Here is a 14,456-nt window from a genome sequence, read left to right on the forward strand (position 1 = left end):
AAGGGAGGTGAAGCCAAAATGAGAGGTCATTGGCTTTAACTAATGAAGAGGCTCAGAAACTGCTGATTTAAAGAAGAATAATAAAAAAGCACCCCAGGGGACATTTTATTGCATTTAGAAAATGTCCAATTTCATCCTTCATATAAAAAGGTAGAAAAAAAGAGAAACATTTGATTTTCATAAAAGTCAATAGATTAATATAAAAAAGAAAACTTCCCAGCCAAGACTGAAGCCACAGTCGTGTTGCTGCGTATGCCTGAGCTGGCTTCTCTGGCCTCATGTGAGCGCCTGCGTTTGGCATGCAGAACCCTTGTTCTGTAAAAGCTATTTCAGGATCACTTTGAAATGGCTGCCCAGCAATGGCGACCTCATTTGGGATTTATTATAATATCATTAGGAGGGGTTATATCACTTGGTGTAATGTCAGACACATTGTAGCCTGTGGTTTTATGATGTGGACAAATATCACACTCAGGAATAAGATGGCTCTGAACAAATCAGTTCCATCTGGGTCCTACTGTAAATAGAACTTTTCCTTTCTGCTGCAGCAGGATGGAATCTCATCCTTATCTAGCTTTTATCTTCTGTACCTTTTCCCTCCTCAGCACCTAGGGAGAAAGAGAGACAGAGGGTAGGAGAGAGAGAGAGAAAGAACTTTGTGTAGTATCCAAAAGCTTAATAGAAAGGGAACAGAATGCAGGGAGAAGGGAGCTTCATTTTTATGGAGTGTTACCTTGCCTGAAACTGTGCAAGGTGTGATCTTTTGTATCACCTTGCTTCTCACAACAAACTTTTAGATTAAGCAGATCTTCTATGGCTTTTTAAAAAGAAATACTGAGACTTGATGGGGTGAAATACTATCTTGCTTGAAGTCTGTCAACTAATAAGTGGGGGGATTGGGTTTTGAAGTTTGAAGTTTACTCCAAATCCTATGTTTTCTAGTGGAGGCCTGCTATCCTTCAGTGCCTGTAGGTCCACAAATAAATTATGCATAGGAAGGGTCAGGAAATGTGGATACCAAGACTCTTAGTTACTTTCTTGTTGCTGGCACAAAAATCCTGACACCAAGTTAAAGGAAAAAAGGTTGTTTTAGCTCATGGTTGTAGAAGCTTTCGTCCTTAATTGTCTGATTTCAAGGCAGAGAAGCATGGCAGAAAGGCATAGCAGAGGAGAAACAGTCCATGGCAGGACAAACAGAAAGCATCAGTCTTCCTCTGCATTTTGTTTTTTATTCCATACTGCCTACAAGCCTACTGGTTGATGCCACCCACATCTAGGGTGGGTCTTTCCTCTTCAGTAAGTCCATCAATACTAAACCAATAAATGGACTAATCCAACATCACACACCCATGATCCAGTTACTCCCACAGCCCCATCTGTGAATGCATGAGGCTTTCAAGACACGTCGATATATAAACCATTAAGTGTATTTAACTGAAATTGTGATCATTTTCAAATTAGATAGAAGCGTATCTACCTTAAGTAACAGCTTGAAAATTTTTAATAAGGCATACATCTGAATACCTTGTGACTCGACTCAACAATGTCTTTTTTAAGAGAATGAAAACAAATGTACACAGAACTTGAACAAGAATGTTCACAGCAGTTGCTTCTTAACAGTAAAAACTGGAAATGACCCAAAGGCTCATCAGCAGGATAAGCAATGGATAAACAAATTGTGAAAAGTTCACATAATAAAATATTGCACAGCAATACAGAATTGTAAACTAATGATACATGTCGCAGCCTGGATACATTTTTTTAAAATATTAAATTGAGTTGTAAAAGATAAACATAAAAAAGTATGGTTCTAGGTATATGAATTTTGAGTGTGAGGAAAACTAAATGAAGGTGAAAGATGCTACATAATATGTACTTCTGAGGTGGGAATGGATATTGCTGAGACACAGGAGTGGAGAAATCCTCCTGAAGCCATGGAAATGGATAGTCATTTAAACATAGGTAAAAATTTGTTGTGCTATATACTGAAAATTTTATGGCTTTTAGGTTAAAATTCAATAAAAACAGAGTGTGATGAAGATAGAGGGAAGTAGTCAAACTTGCCTCCCAAACATTTTTTAATTAGTTATTTTGTTTATTTCAATCGTACTTATAACAAAAGTAGTATGGGACCACGCTTGGGAAGATGGTGGCTTGATAGGTAACAGGGTAGAGAGCCTCTCTGAGAAAAATGACTCAGATGCTAGAATTTAACACCATGGAGAAGACCAGAAGAAAGGAGAGGGGTTCTCACAACCCAGGAAAAAGCTGAGGAACAAGAAAAAGAAAAAAAAAGAAAGGAAGGAAGGAAGGAAAAATGTGGATGAAAGGCTGCAACCAGAAGCCCTCACTGGGGCCAGTCCCGCACTGTGCTGGGCATGTCTTGGAGTCAGACGATTCAATTTGGTGAGTCCAAGGCCTTTGGCGGGATGATGCAGTGCAACAGAGAGTGGAACCAATGTGGAGAGCTGCATTAATCTGTGGTGAGTGCTAGGAATTGGGTCCAGCAGAGGGGGTGACCGGCTGGAGGATATATTAGAATTGGGCAGGACGAGCCTGAACCTGGAACTGCAGTGGTGTCACTCAGCTCCCCTGGCCCAAAGAAGACTTGTAGGACCTGCTTGGGCTGGGTCATGCCCCTGGTTGGGACCCAATAGCCAGGGACAAGCTGTCCCGAACCTGTGATGTCAGCACAGCACAGACTAATGTGCTGAAGACACTCACCGGTTGACTGGCTCAGAGGAGAGGGGCCAGCCTGCATTGTCCCTGCGTGCACCTCAGATCAGAGGTAAACTGGAGAAGGCAGCAAGCCCCCAGCCAGCATGCTTCAGAAGAACTATAAGCATTATCAAAAGGACCTGAGACCTCCACCATACACCTGTCTGAAAGAAACTAGAAACATGACAGGAGAAACAAACAACAAAAAGCCTCCAGCTGATGACCCAGGGAAAGGTAAATATAGAAGAGATAGAGGGCAGCAATCATGCAATATAGGCCACAGCATCAGCCGACATAAAGAAATAACTTCGTGACCTCATAGAAGAACTTAAAACTGAAATTCTAATTCAAGAGAGGCAAGATATAAAATGATTAATAAAAGGCATACTAAGCTCCTCTCAAGAAGACACAGATGGAAGAATGGAGGAACCCAGAAAAAGAAAAGAAACCTTTGATGAAGCATACAAACAAAATCTAGATTATATGAAACAGATCCAAAGAGATTACCAAGAAATTAAATACTCCATTGAAAGCTGGCAAAATTCCTTGACAGAAACTAAAAGTTAGACTTTCAAAACTTGAAGATAGATTTGCAATGTGTGATCATGAAAGAAAAGATCTCTTAAAAAATAACAAGGAATCAGGAAGTGACAATTCAAAGGCTAGAAGATGACAAGAGGATCTACAACTTAAGAATAAAAAAATGTGAGTGAAGAAGCAGGAGTAAACACAAGTGAATTACAAAGGCTATTCACAGAAATAATTAAGGAAAACTTCCCAAGCATAGGAAAAGGAAATGATGTCCAGATAAATGAGGCATACAGAACTCCAGCCAGCTACAACCAAAATAGATCTACCCCCAGACATATAATAATCAAGATCCCAGAAATTCATCACAAGAACAGAATATTAAAAGTGGTCAGAGAAAAGAAACAGATCACCTATAAAAGAAATCCCATCAAAATCATGGCAGACTTCTCAACACAAACTATCAAATCAAGAAGAGCTTGAAGTGAAGTGTTCCAAGCCCTGAAAGAAAATAACCTCCAACCCAGATTGATGTACCCTGAAAAACTGTCTCTCAAAATTAATGGAGAAAAAAGATGTTTCCATGACAAAGAGGAACTGTGGGAGTTCGTGACCACCAATCCAACTCTACAAAAAATACTGAAGGACATTCTAGAGAAAGAGAAAAAAATACCAGGATTCCAGCAACAGTAGCAGAGAGGCCTCAATGAATGGGGCAGACAGTGGAAAGAAGGAGAAATGTAGACAATCAATAGCAGAAAAATAACATAGCATGGATGAAGCAGAGAAGGTTGGCTATAATCTCTAATATAGATGGCCTTGATACACTAACAAAAAGAAACACATGCAGAGTAGATCAGGAGATAGTGTCCATCAAGATGCTCTGAATAGGAAATATACTCAATCTTAAAGAGGGTTAATAAACCGAAAGTCAAAGATGAGAAAACAATGCTTTATGTGACAAGGAACAAGAGAGAAATAGGGATAGCTCATCCAGCAGCTGCAGATAGGTTGGAAAGTCATGACATTTGTGCAGTGGAGAACTATTCAGCTTTAAGGAAGGAAAACCTTGAGTCTTTAATAGGTAAAGGAATATAGCTCAAGATCAAGCTCAAGGGTGAAAAGGTTCAGTACCACTTAGGTAGATAATGGGTTGTTCCCCTAATCTAAAAACTAAACAAGTTAGTGGGACCCAAAATGTACAAAGCACCCTGAGAAAGGGAAAGGGGAGGAACTGTCTAAAAAGGAAGGCAGAGGACATTGTTAATAGTGTATCAGGATTTAAAAGCCACATTAGTCTCATCGCTCTGTTTAGTTTGATTTTATTCTGTTCCAATCTGTTTTCTCGTACTAGATTTGAAGGCACAGACAACTATCCCCAAAATAGCAGGATATACTATGGTAACTATCCTTAATTTCCTATTAACTTAAACTGAAGCCCTGTATTACTTATATTGTCTTACTATGACTGATGTTATTTGAATCTGGTTTGTTAGATTGCTGTTTTGTCTTGACTGATTTTATTTGAATTTGGTATGCTTGATACTATCAAGTCTAAGAGTAGAAGCAACTACTCTGAAGATGACAAGGTGCAATAAAATACCCATTCTGATTTGATTATTAACTGCTTTTGAAGTCCTACAATGTCTACAATGTTGTGTTTTTATTAAGATTGCTACGTAGTGCTATGTTCAATTATATTATGCCTGATGATATAGACAATTCTATTGAAAATAACAAGAGACAGCATAGTAACTACTGTAGATTAACTAGTATTGTGGTTTTATATGTCTTTTTCATTTCATATTTTTTAAGAATTTGTTTTGTTTCTTGTTTTGATCTGTTTTTCCCTATAATACTGAAAGGATAGGTATACATGTAGAGATTCATGCATTTGCAGAACTCTTAAACAGTTTATGAGAATAGACTATATAATGCATGATGTAATGAACAGATACTCTGAAGAAGAGACACTATGATACTCAGTGCTAATTCTGTAGCATTATGATATACAATCTAGCAATACTACTATTCTCTGTTCAGAGTGATATTGGTCTATTTTATTTTATTTAATTTCAACATACATAAAGATATGGACAGCTATTTCAAAGAGAATGAGAAACATTATGACAGCCATTGTTGGCTCCCTATTGTCTGGTCTTAAAATGCCTTTATCATCCTGTTCTGATCGGTTTAGTACCATATTGTTCAGTATGTATTCACTGTGTGTGAAGATATGGATAACTATTTAAAAGAAAACAAGAGACAACATGATAGACAGTGAAGATCTCCGGTGGTCATACTTTGAAATCTGTGTTTCTTAAATTGTTTTCTTATGCTCTGTTTTGTTCTGTTTAATTTTACCCTCTTTAAAATAAAAAAAAAATTAAAAAACAAAAGTAGTATGGAAATGTGCAAAGACATGTATTATGCTGCAATATAAGATATTGACTCTTCAGAGAGAATAAATGAATGGTTGATTGATTTATTTCTAGTACTCCTTAATATAGAAAATGAAATGTCATTCTTTCCCTTGATAAATTGTAAAATGCATCTCTTACATGCCTCCTGCCCATTTCGTTCTTCTTTTCCTTCTCTTCTTGCAGTTGTAATCAACAGCACAGTTGTATTTCTCAGAGTGTTAATTTAGGTGATAGAAAGGAAAAGAATAAAGAAAAACTCACTACTTTCATTTGGGTGTTAGAATTCCTTGGAATACTTGCATATCTTTCGTTTTATTATTTTTCAGAAGGGATTTTGAAGCTCAACTCATAAATTGGCATGACAACTCATTTATTTCTGCCAAAAAGCTAATAAAAATGAGAGCATTAATTTATTTGAACAGATATGTGTCAAAGTGACGAAACAATGCCAGGATGCTAACACTGATGCTTACTATCAAAGAATACAAACTTGATCTTGCCAATGTCCCTCTAAGCAGAGGCCCTCTATACTGGGATGAGCATCTACAATTTTTCAATCCATGTTGTTTATTTCCATGGTCCCAGTGGAGTATCCAAAAAAACAGTCCTCAAGTAAGTTGAATATCCTTTATGGTTTAGATAATCCATTAATTTTGTTATGTCACAAAACAGGTCCTTATTTCTCTTTGAGTGATGTTGGTATATCTGGACCAGAGATTCTAGTGCCTTTATTGTCCAAGGATTTGTCTTTCATTGGTATGATCTTCAAATCTGACTTTGGTCCCTCTGCAGGAGCTTCACTCCTGACAGTTCCTTTTGTGATGTGGGCCACAATCAGCTCCTTCCTTAAGTCTCCAAACAAGACTTGGATTAAATTATCTGTTTTAATCATTCTTTCTATGAACCATTACATGTTTCCATTTCTATAGTTGAAAAATAAAGCAGGAGTACAATTTATTTCTTTTCTTTTAGAGTGAAGCTGTCTGGGTAGACAAAAAGCAGCAGGCAGAAGAGCCAGATGCTGACCTCAGCCCCACATGCCTTAATTCCTGGTCCAAGATTTGGCTTGGTAATAGAACTTTGGTCATAATTACTCATGGGTACTCTTGGCTACCTGGACCAAGATTCATACCCTCTCTGTACGTGAAAGGCAGTCATATGCTGCTGAAAGATGTGGAATTTATAAGACCCTTCTGTATATTTAAGTCCATGATTGCTATTAACCTGTGAAACATGAGGATAATAGTATTATATTTTAAAAATTTAACTAATAGATCTTAATTTCACTCTGTTCCTAATAAAATAGTTGTTTTTTCAGCTATACCAAGAGACTTACAAGTTTAATCTGCTGAGTTTTAAACAATGTTTAAATGTTTTGTTTTATATGTAGTCTGGTTATTATTTGCTTAATTAGCGAATTTCTCAAGTATTTATTGAGTACCCCTGTGCATGTGCCAGGCATAGTTCTAGGCAATAGGAACAAAGAAACAAAAGAAATGGAGAAATTTCCTATTCACCCAAGGTTGTGGTCTAAAAAGAAGACAAAAAAAAAAAAAAAAAAAAAAAAGGAAAAATAAAGGTACATTGCCACATGATAAAATACACTATTAATGAGAAATAAACCAGGGTAACAGTATGTAGAAGAAAGGATAGTGGGTGTGATTGCAGTATGTAGGATGAGCTGTATCTCCAGTTCTTCCATGTTTTTCTTTCTCTCTTTCTTCTTTTTAATTTTTCAATTTTAAGACCAGGTCTTGCTAAGTCACTAATTGCTCAAGTTGGGTTTGTACTTGTGGTCTTCCTGTCTTAACCTCCCAAAGTGCTGGAATTACACGAGTACACCATTGTGCTGGTTTAGGAAGGGAATTTTGACTGGTGGATAATGAAGCACAGAGATGAATGAGGTGAGAGGGAAAGCACATTGGTACCTAAAGGAGCCATCAGCCATGTGGTGATGAGGGTGATGAGTGACTGCCAGGAGTGTTTGCACTTTCCTGTAATTTTAGCATTCTGGGAGGCTGAAGCAGGAAGATTGCAAATTTTGATTCCAGCTTGGGTGACTTAGTGAGAACCTAATTCCAAATAAGAAAAAAAAAAAGGATTAGAGATGTTGTTTGAAATTAAATCCCTGAGTTCAATTTCTAGTAATACAACAAAAGTGAAGAAAAGAAATCAGAAATGTCAGAGAGTAGGTAGACATCTCTGGACCTTGGCATCAATGGAGATTCATGTAAAGACCTAGGAATGCCCATGGACTCATATTTCCATGGCCACCTTGGGCTCTGAGCTTCACTCCTGATGGTCCATTTTCTGATGTGTGCCACGATCAGTTCCTTCTTTAATTGACCATGCCCCTGGTATCCACATACACAGAAATAGTAACTCATTTTCCCCAAGCATTTGTAAGAATGGCAGCAGGGCACCAATATGACACTTATGTCACAGTATCACCCACCTATGGCCGATAGTGTGTTACAGTGGGTGCTTGTACAGGATGTCCTTGAGTTTCAGAACATCTGAATAAAGGCCCACTCAACGCAACTCCCATCTTGATGTGTCTTTCATTCCTTTTCGTCTCATCATTTTCACTTTTGTGAATTTTTCTTGGAAACACAAATTCCTGCTTTCATTGTATATGAATGTTTGAGTGCCCCCAGTTTCAACTTCATTTTTGACCAGCATTTATATATCCAAAATTATCAAAGTGCTCAACGGAACTTGAGAATTTTATTAAACAGAGAACAATTTATTTCAAAGGCAGCAATGTCTAGAGAAAGAAGTTATGCAGGGCACATAGACAGAGCTGGAACTGATGAATTCATCAGTTGTAGTGGCTTTGTAGTGAAATCCAGGGTTGTACCCTCAAAACGGGAAAGGGATAATTGTTCTAGACAAGAATCATCCCAAGAAAAGACAGTTGCTGAAGAAGGAAATTGGAAAGGACCTTAGATGTGTGTGTGTCTGTGTGTGTATGTGACAGAGAGACAGAGAGAGAGAGAGAGAGAGGTGGAGGAGATGGAAAGAGAGATAGATTCCCTGTTTTGGGCTTTGTTCTCTCAAGGCCATAGTCAGGATGTGCTGAAAGGTTTCCAGGAACAGAGACTTGTGCTTCTCCTGGGAGGTGGAGCCCTACAACTGTAAGAGTTACAGGCTGGTGAGAATCCTACGAGAAGGGGCCACATACAGGGAAAGAACTACACAACTAACTGTCATCTTCCAGTGACACCATGTTTCTTATTCCTGAGAATGTTTAGTGCAGGCACAACCCCAGAAGAAGGCACTGTATCACAGCATCCGGTAGGCACATGGTCTTTGGTTCAGCAATTCTGCAACTGTGACCTCATGTTATACTTTTACAGGGGGAAAAAAAAGAGTTGTTCATTGAATTAATGTTTGTGATGACAGATCACTGGGAGAAAACTCAAAGTCCATAACTGGGTGCTAGTTAAACTTAAAAAAATGGTACATTTATGGTTCCCTATGACTGTACTCTCTGAAAAGAATGAAGACACTGTTCATGGACTAATATGGAATTTACTATAAAAGGCAGAAGGCAGTAAAATGTATACAGCTGGCTTTGTTGCCCCAGGTTTAGGAAAATGTTTGCATGCGGAAGGAATTGTGTATATTAGTGTTTAGTCCTGTATGGCCTGATCTCCCTGACCTGGGTGTTCTGGTGCCCCAGGAACTTTGATGTAGGTCACTGAGACACAGCAGGTTTCCACGCCTGCTTGAATTCTTCTAGGGATGGAACTGGCCACTTTGCTTTTTCCTGCCTAATTCTGGAGTCTTCTGCTTCTGTCTAATACTTATCCAGAACTCTAAGCAGAGCATGCTTCTGTTGACTGTGCCCAATCCCTTGCCTGGGTGTGTAGATCCTCCACTAGTTCTTCTAGGATCTCAGTAGCTCCTGTGCTTAGAGGAACCCTCCATGCTTTTGAGCTGGGCTTTGCTCACTGCATACACTTAGCAATTTGAGTGCCGCTGCTAAAGGTTTGCTAGCTCTATGAATGCCAAAGCCCTTTGTGTGCCCTCTGTGCACTGGGGTCCTTCACTGCTGAAATCTTGTCTCCTCCTATGGTTCTGGCAAGTTTAGGGGACAACTCTGTTTTGTGTGGTTTAATGAATTATTGACCTTTCGTTTTGTACTTTTTTTGGGTCCTAAAGTGATTCTTTTATCATGAAGGGAAACTTTTGAAAAATCAAATAGATGCATAGAAATGAGGAGAGAAACAAGCCCTGCAGAAGTGAGCCAAGTTTCTTGACTGACGAGGTGTGGAGAACTCTTCCAGCCGGATGATGCGTCTTCTGTGCTCCAACTTTGTCTCATTTTACTGAGCAGTGAGGATACTTACTTAGCAGTGAGGATATGAACAGAAACTGCTTTTTGAGCATCTGATTATGTTTCCACTAAGGAATATTAATTTTTCTCTTCACTCAGCCCAGAATGACACTGAATGGATGTGTCTTCCTGGGTCTGGACCTCAAACAGGTGAGTGTGGTGCCGCCTGAGTAAATCGTGACCAAACACAGCAGTTTCCAGGAGCCTGTGGCCACCTTAGGATGCCTGACTGTGCAAAAGCTCCAATATACTATAAAACTTGGCCTGATTTATACACAGAAGGAGGAAGGTATCTGGCACACATTATACTGTCCTCACCATGTCACTTTTAATGAGATACAAAATTGTGCTTGTTTCATAATTATGATACATATCAGGGCTTAATTATATGGACAGGCTGGTGTATTTGATTGAATACATTGGAATGGAACAGAAGAGATTTTTACTTTACCTGTCTCTCCTACTTTCTATCTGTCTTTCAAAGAAGTTTCCAGTGTTTTTAGGCTTCTGACCCTGGTAGTAAATCAACTCATCACACAGAGTAACATCTCCTGGCCTTCAAAAGGAGAAAGAAACTCCAAAACCTCATGACTAGAGAATTAAGGAGACAGGACAAATAAAAACAAGTATGATAAAAATATAGTGGCATTTGATAGCCCATGTAAACACGTCTGGCTTCAATTTACAAGAATTTTCTCATTTGTTAAATCACACACACACACACACACACACACACACACACACACACACACACACACGCACGCACAGCCAATAAAAATCCTGTGGTTAAAGGTCTTTAAAAAAGTACCAGAAAAGCAAGTTTGGAGTCATCGCTGCATTTGTTACTAATTATGTGCAAAATTAGGGAAACATACTGACCCTTGTGACTTGGATCTGGCTGTGCTGATGAAACTACAAAGACCTTGGTGTACATTATTTTTGGTTCTGTGGACTTTGAAAGGGGAGTTGGTAGAGAGAACTCTATTCCAGAATGTGGTATTGTTGTGTGTGTGGCTTTGTCTGAGATGCTTGGGGTTTTCCAGGATCCACATTAGGAAATTTCTTCAGTAGAGAAAAGCAGATTACCTAAGAGGTAGCTCATAATAGAAGAGAAACAGAAGGGAAAATTGAATGAATTACCTACCAAGTTTTGCCCCTGCTTTAGGTATTAGTTAGCAGGTGAAAGTGACCCAACCCTTGTGAGGGGAAGCTGTGCTAATTTTAGGGATAATTTACCCACTCAGAACTACCTGATGACTCCCAGAAAGCTCTGGGAGCCTGCATCATGGATGTTGCTGACTGCCTTCTGTTCATACTCTGATGGAATCAATGAGTTTAGGGAAAAACACTGACCCACCTGCTGATATGTCATCCTACCTCATATCTAGTTATTTATCCATCCATCCATCCATCCATCCATCTATCCATCCATTCATTCATCCTTCACACAAACTTGTCCCAACACTAAAGCCTTTGTAACACAAAATGAAAATTTAATCTTAAATTTTTAAGATTAAAAGACTGAATCCTTGCAGTCATTGGGGAAGACACATATGAAAATACATATTGCTTATGGGGTGTTGTGTTCTGGTAGAGGTTTCACAGGTGCAGGTGGAATAAATGCGGTGTTGGATGGGAATGACTTTGCAAAGAAGATGAAGGCCGGATTATCAACAAACAGCCAACAAGTAGATACACTGGAGAGAGAGATTATTTCTGATCAAGACATTGGGGTGATAAAAGGCAAGCAGCCTGAAAGAGCTGAGAGTTTGGAGGGATCTTTTCACATGTCGTGTAAGAAGAGGTCTCTAATGAAATGCTTGGATCATCATAGTGAATCCTAATCAATCTAGTAGAGACAATCTGATTCACATCTAAACCAGTTTTGAGGCTTGATGATGCTGCATTCTGATTTCCACAGTGGTGTTCCTAGTTCATATTCCCATCAACATTTTACAAATATTCCTTTTCCCCTACAGCTTCTCCAGCATTTGTTATTATTTGATGTCTTGATGTGAGCCATTCTTGCTAGAGTAAAATGGCATTTTTCTAATGACCAGCAATGTTGAACACCTTTTCATGTATTTATTGGACAGTTGCACGTCTGAGAAGTGTCTGTTAGTCTTAGTTGACTATTTTTGATTCTGAGGGTCAAAATTTTCTTTTAGTTCATTATAGATTCTAGCTATCAGTCCTTTGTTTGAGGTGTTGCTGGCAAAATATTTTTCTCAATGTGTAGGTTGCCTCTCCACTCTGTCATCTGTTTCCTTTGCTGCACAGAAACTTTTAAATTTGGTATGATTCCATTTGTAGATTCTTGGTATTATTTGTTGTGTGACTGGAGTGGTTTCCAGAAAGTTTTTGCTTATGCCTGTGTCTTCAAGTGTTGGAACCATTTTTTCTGGAATACTGGCTGATGACTAAAACCAGGCCCATGTCTATCATGTTGCACTAAAATAAGGTCAAAATGGATCAAATATATAAATATTAAAAGAGAAACACTAAATCTCCTGGAAGAGCAGGTAGGTAGATATCTTGAAAACATAGGTATAAGTGTTCATGAACAAAACCGAAACTGCAAGAGAAATACTTCAAAGAATCAACACATGGGTCTCATTTTATTAAAAATCTTTTTCACATCAAAAGAAACCACAGATGAAGTGAAAAGACAACTCAAAGAGTGGGAAAAAATTTTTAGCCAATTGTCCCTCAGACAAAGGACTTCTATCTAGAACATATAAAGAACTGAATAAAAGAACCTCCAAATTCAAAGACTCAATCCAAAAATGGGCATCTGAGATGAACACGCATTTCTCAGACGTAGAAATACAAGTGACAAATGAATGTGTGAAATTGTGTTCAACATCATCAATCATTCAACAGATGCAAATTAAAACAGCACTGACAGTCTATCTCACTCCAGAAAGAATGGCTATCATTAAGAAATTTAACGATAACAAATGCTGGAGAGGTTGTGGGGGAAATGGAACCCTTTTACACTATTAATGGGAAAGTAGACTGGGCAACCACTATGGAAATCAGTATGGAGCTTTCTCAAAAAACTAGGATTAGAAGTCCCAATTGACCCAGCTATTCCTCTTCTGGGTGTCTTGCCAGAAAAATTAAAAATATTATACCACAATGATACACGTGTATCCATGTTTATAGCAGCAGAATTTGTAATATCTGAATCTTGGAAACAACCCAAGTAACTATCAGTTGAGGAATGGATAAAAAAATGGTATTTTATACAATGGAGTACTACTTAGCCATAAGAAGGATAAACTTGAGACTTTTATAGGTAAATGGATGCAACTTGAGACCAGAATCATAAGTGAGTAAATCATGTTCACACGTGTAAAATTGCATTGCCTCCATGGTGTGAGAAATTGAAAGAGTAACTAAGGTCTAAAATCTACAGTAGATATTGTGTAATGAGAAGTAATTGTTTAAAAAGGAAAGGAAAGGAAACTAGGGTGAGGGAAAGGGAAAAAGAAGGAAGAAGGCAAAAGGGCAAAAAAAATCCAACTTAGATTAGTCTCAGTTCACTGAAAAGTTCATGTGAATATTGATTGGAGAATTTTTATACCTGCATCTTGTACTTTGAGTAACTACTTTGAAGATGAAGTATGCAACGTATTAGTTATTATTATTCTATTATTTTGTTTTGAAATTTTATTTCATCATTTTTCAATAAAAAAGAGTTGTACTTCTTTTATCTTCTAGCAGATTTAGCACTTCTGTTTTAACAGTTAGATGTTTAATTTTTATTTTAGTTCAGTATATGGTGAGACATATGGGTCTAAATTTAATATTATACATGGGGATAACCAGTGTTCCCAGCATCATTTATTTTTTAAATTTTATTTAAAGAAAAAAAAACAAAACATAAAAAGGGTAGAAATAATACATTATTTCAAAAAAACAGTAAGAAATCGCTAGTTGATAATTACATATTGTCTTCTTAGAAATAGTTGTTCAAATTACAGAATTACAGCACACAAAGTGGACATTCAAACAGCAAGACTGCAAACAATTCTGTTCAACTATCCAACAAAAACTTAGTAATAAGGTTATTAATCCTACACACTTAAACACACACACAGTTGTATCCTTTAGAGCACTTTCTTTTCCTCTCCCCAGGATCATTTATTAAAGAGGTTATCTTTCCTCCAGCGTGTGTTTTGGGATTTTTTTGGTCAAAGATCAGATAACTAAATGTGCCTAGGTTTGTTTCTGTGTCCTTTATTCTGGTTCATTGATCAACATGTTTGTTTTTGGCCTTTTTTACTGTAATTTTTAAATATAGATTGAAATGTGGTATTGTGATGCCTCCTGCTTTGGTCTTATTATCCAATATTACTTTTGTGATTCTGTATGTCTTCTGGTTCCATATGAGTTTTAAAATCATTTTTTTCCAGTTCTGTGAAGAATGTTGTTGTTTT

This window comes from Cavia porcellus, unplaced genomic scaffold (assembly GCF_034190915.1).
Source record: "Cavia porcellus strain 051 isolate PalLab524CR breed Dunkin Hartley unplaced genomic scaffold, mCavPor4.1 scaffold_5, whole genome shotgun sequence".
In the NCBI taxonomy this organism is placed as follows: domain Eukaryota; kingdom Metazoa; phylum Chordata; class Mammalia; order Rodentia; family Caviidae; genus Cavia; species Cavia porcellus.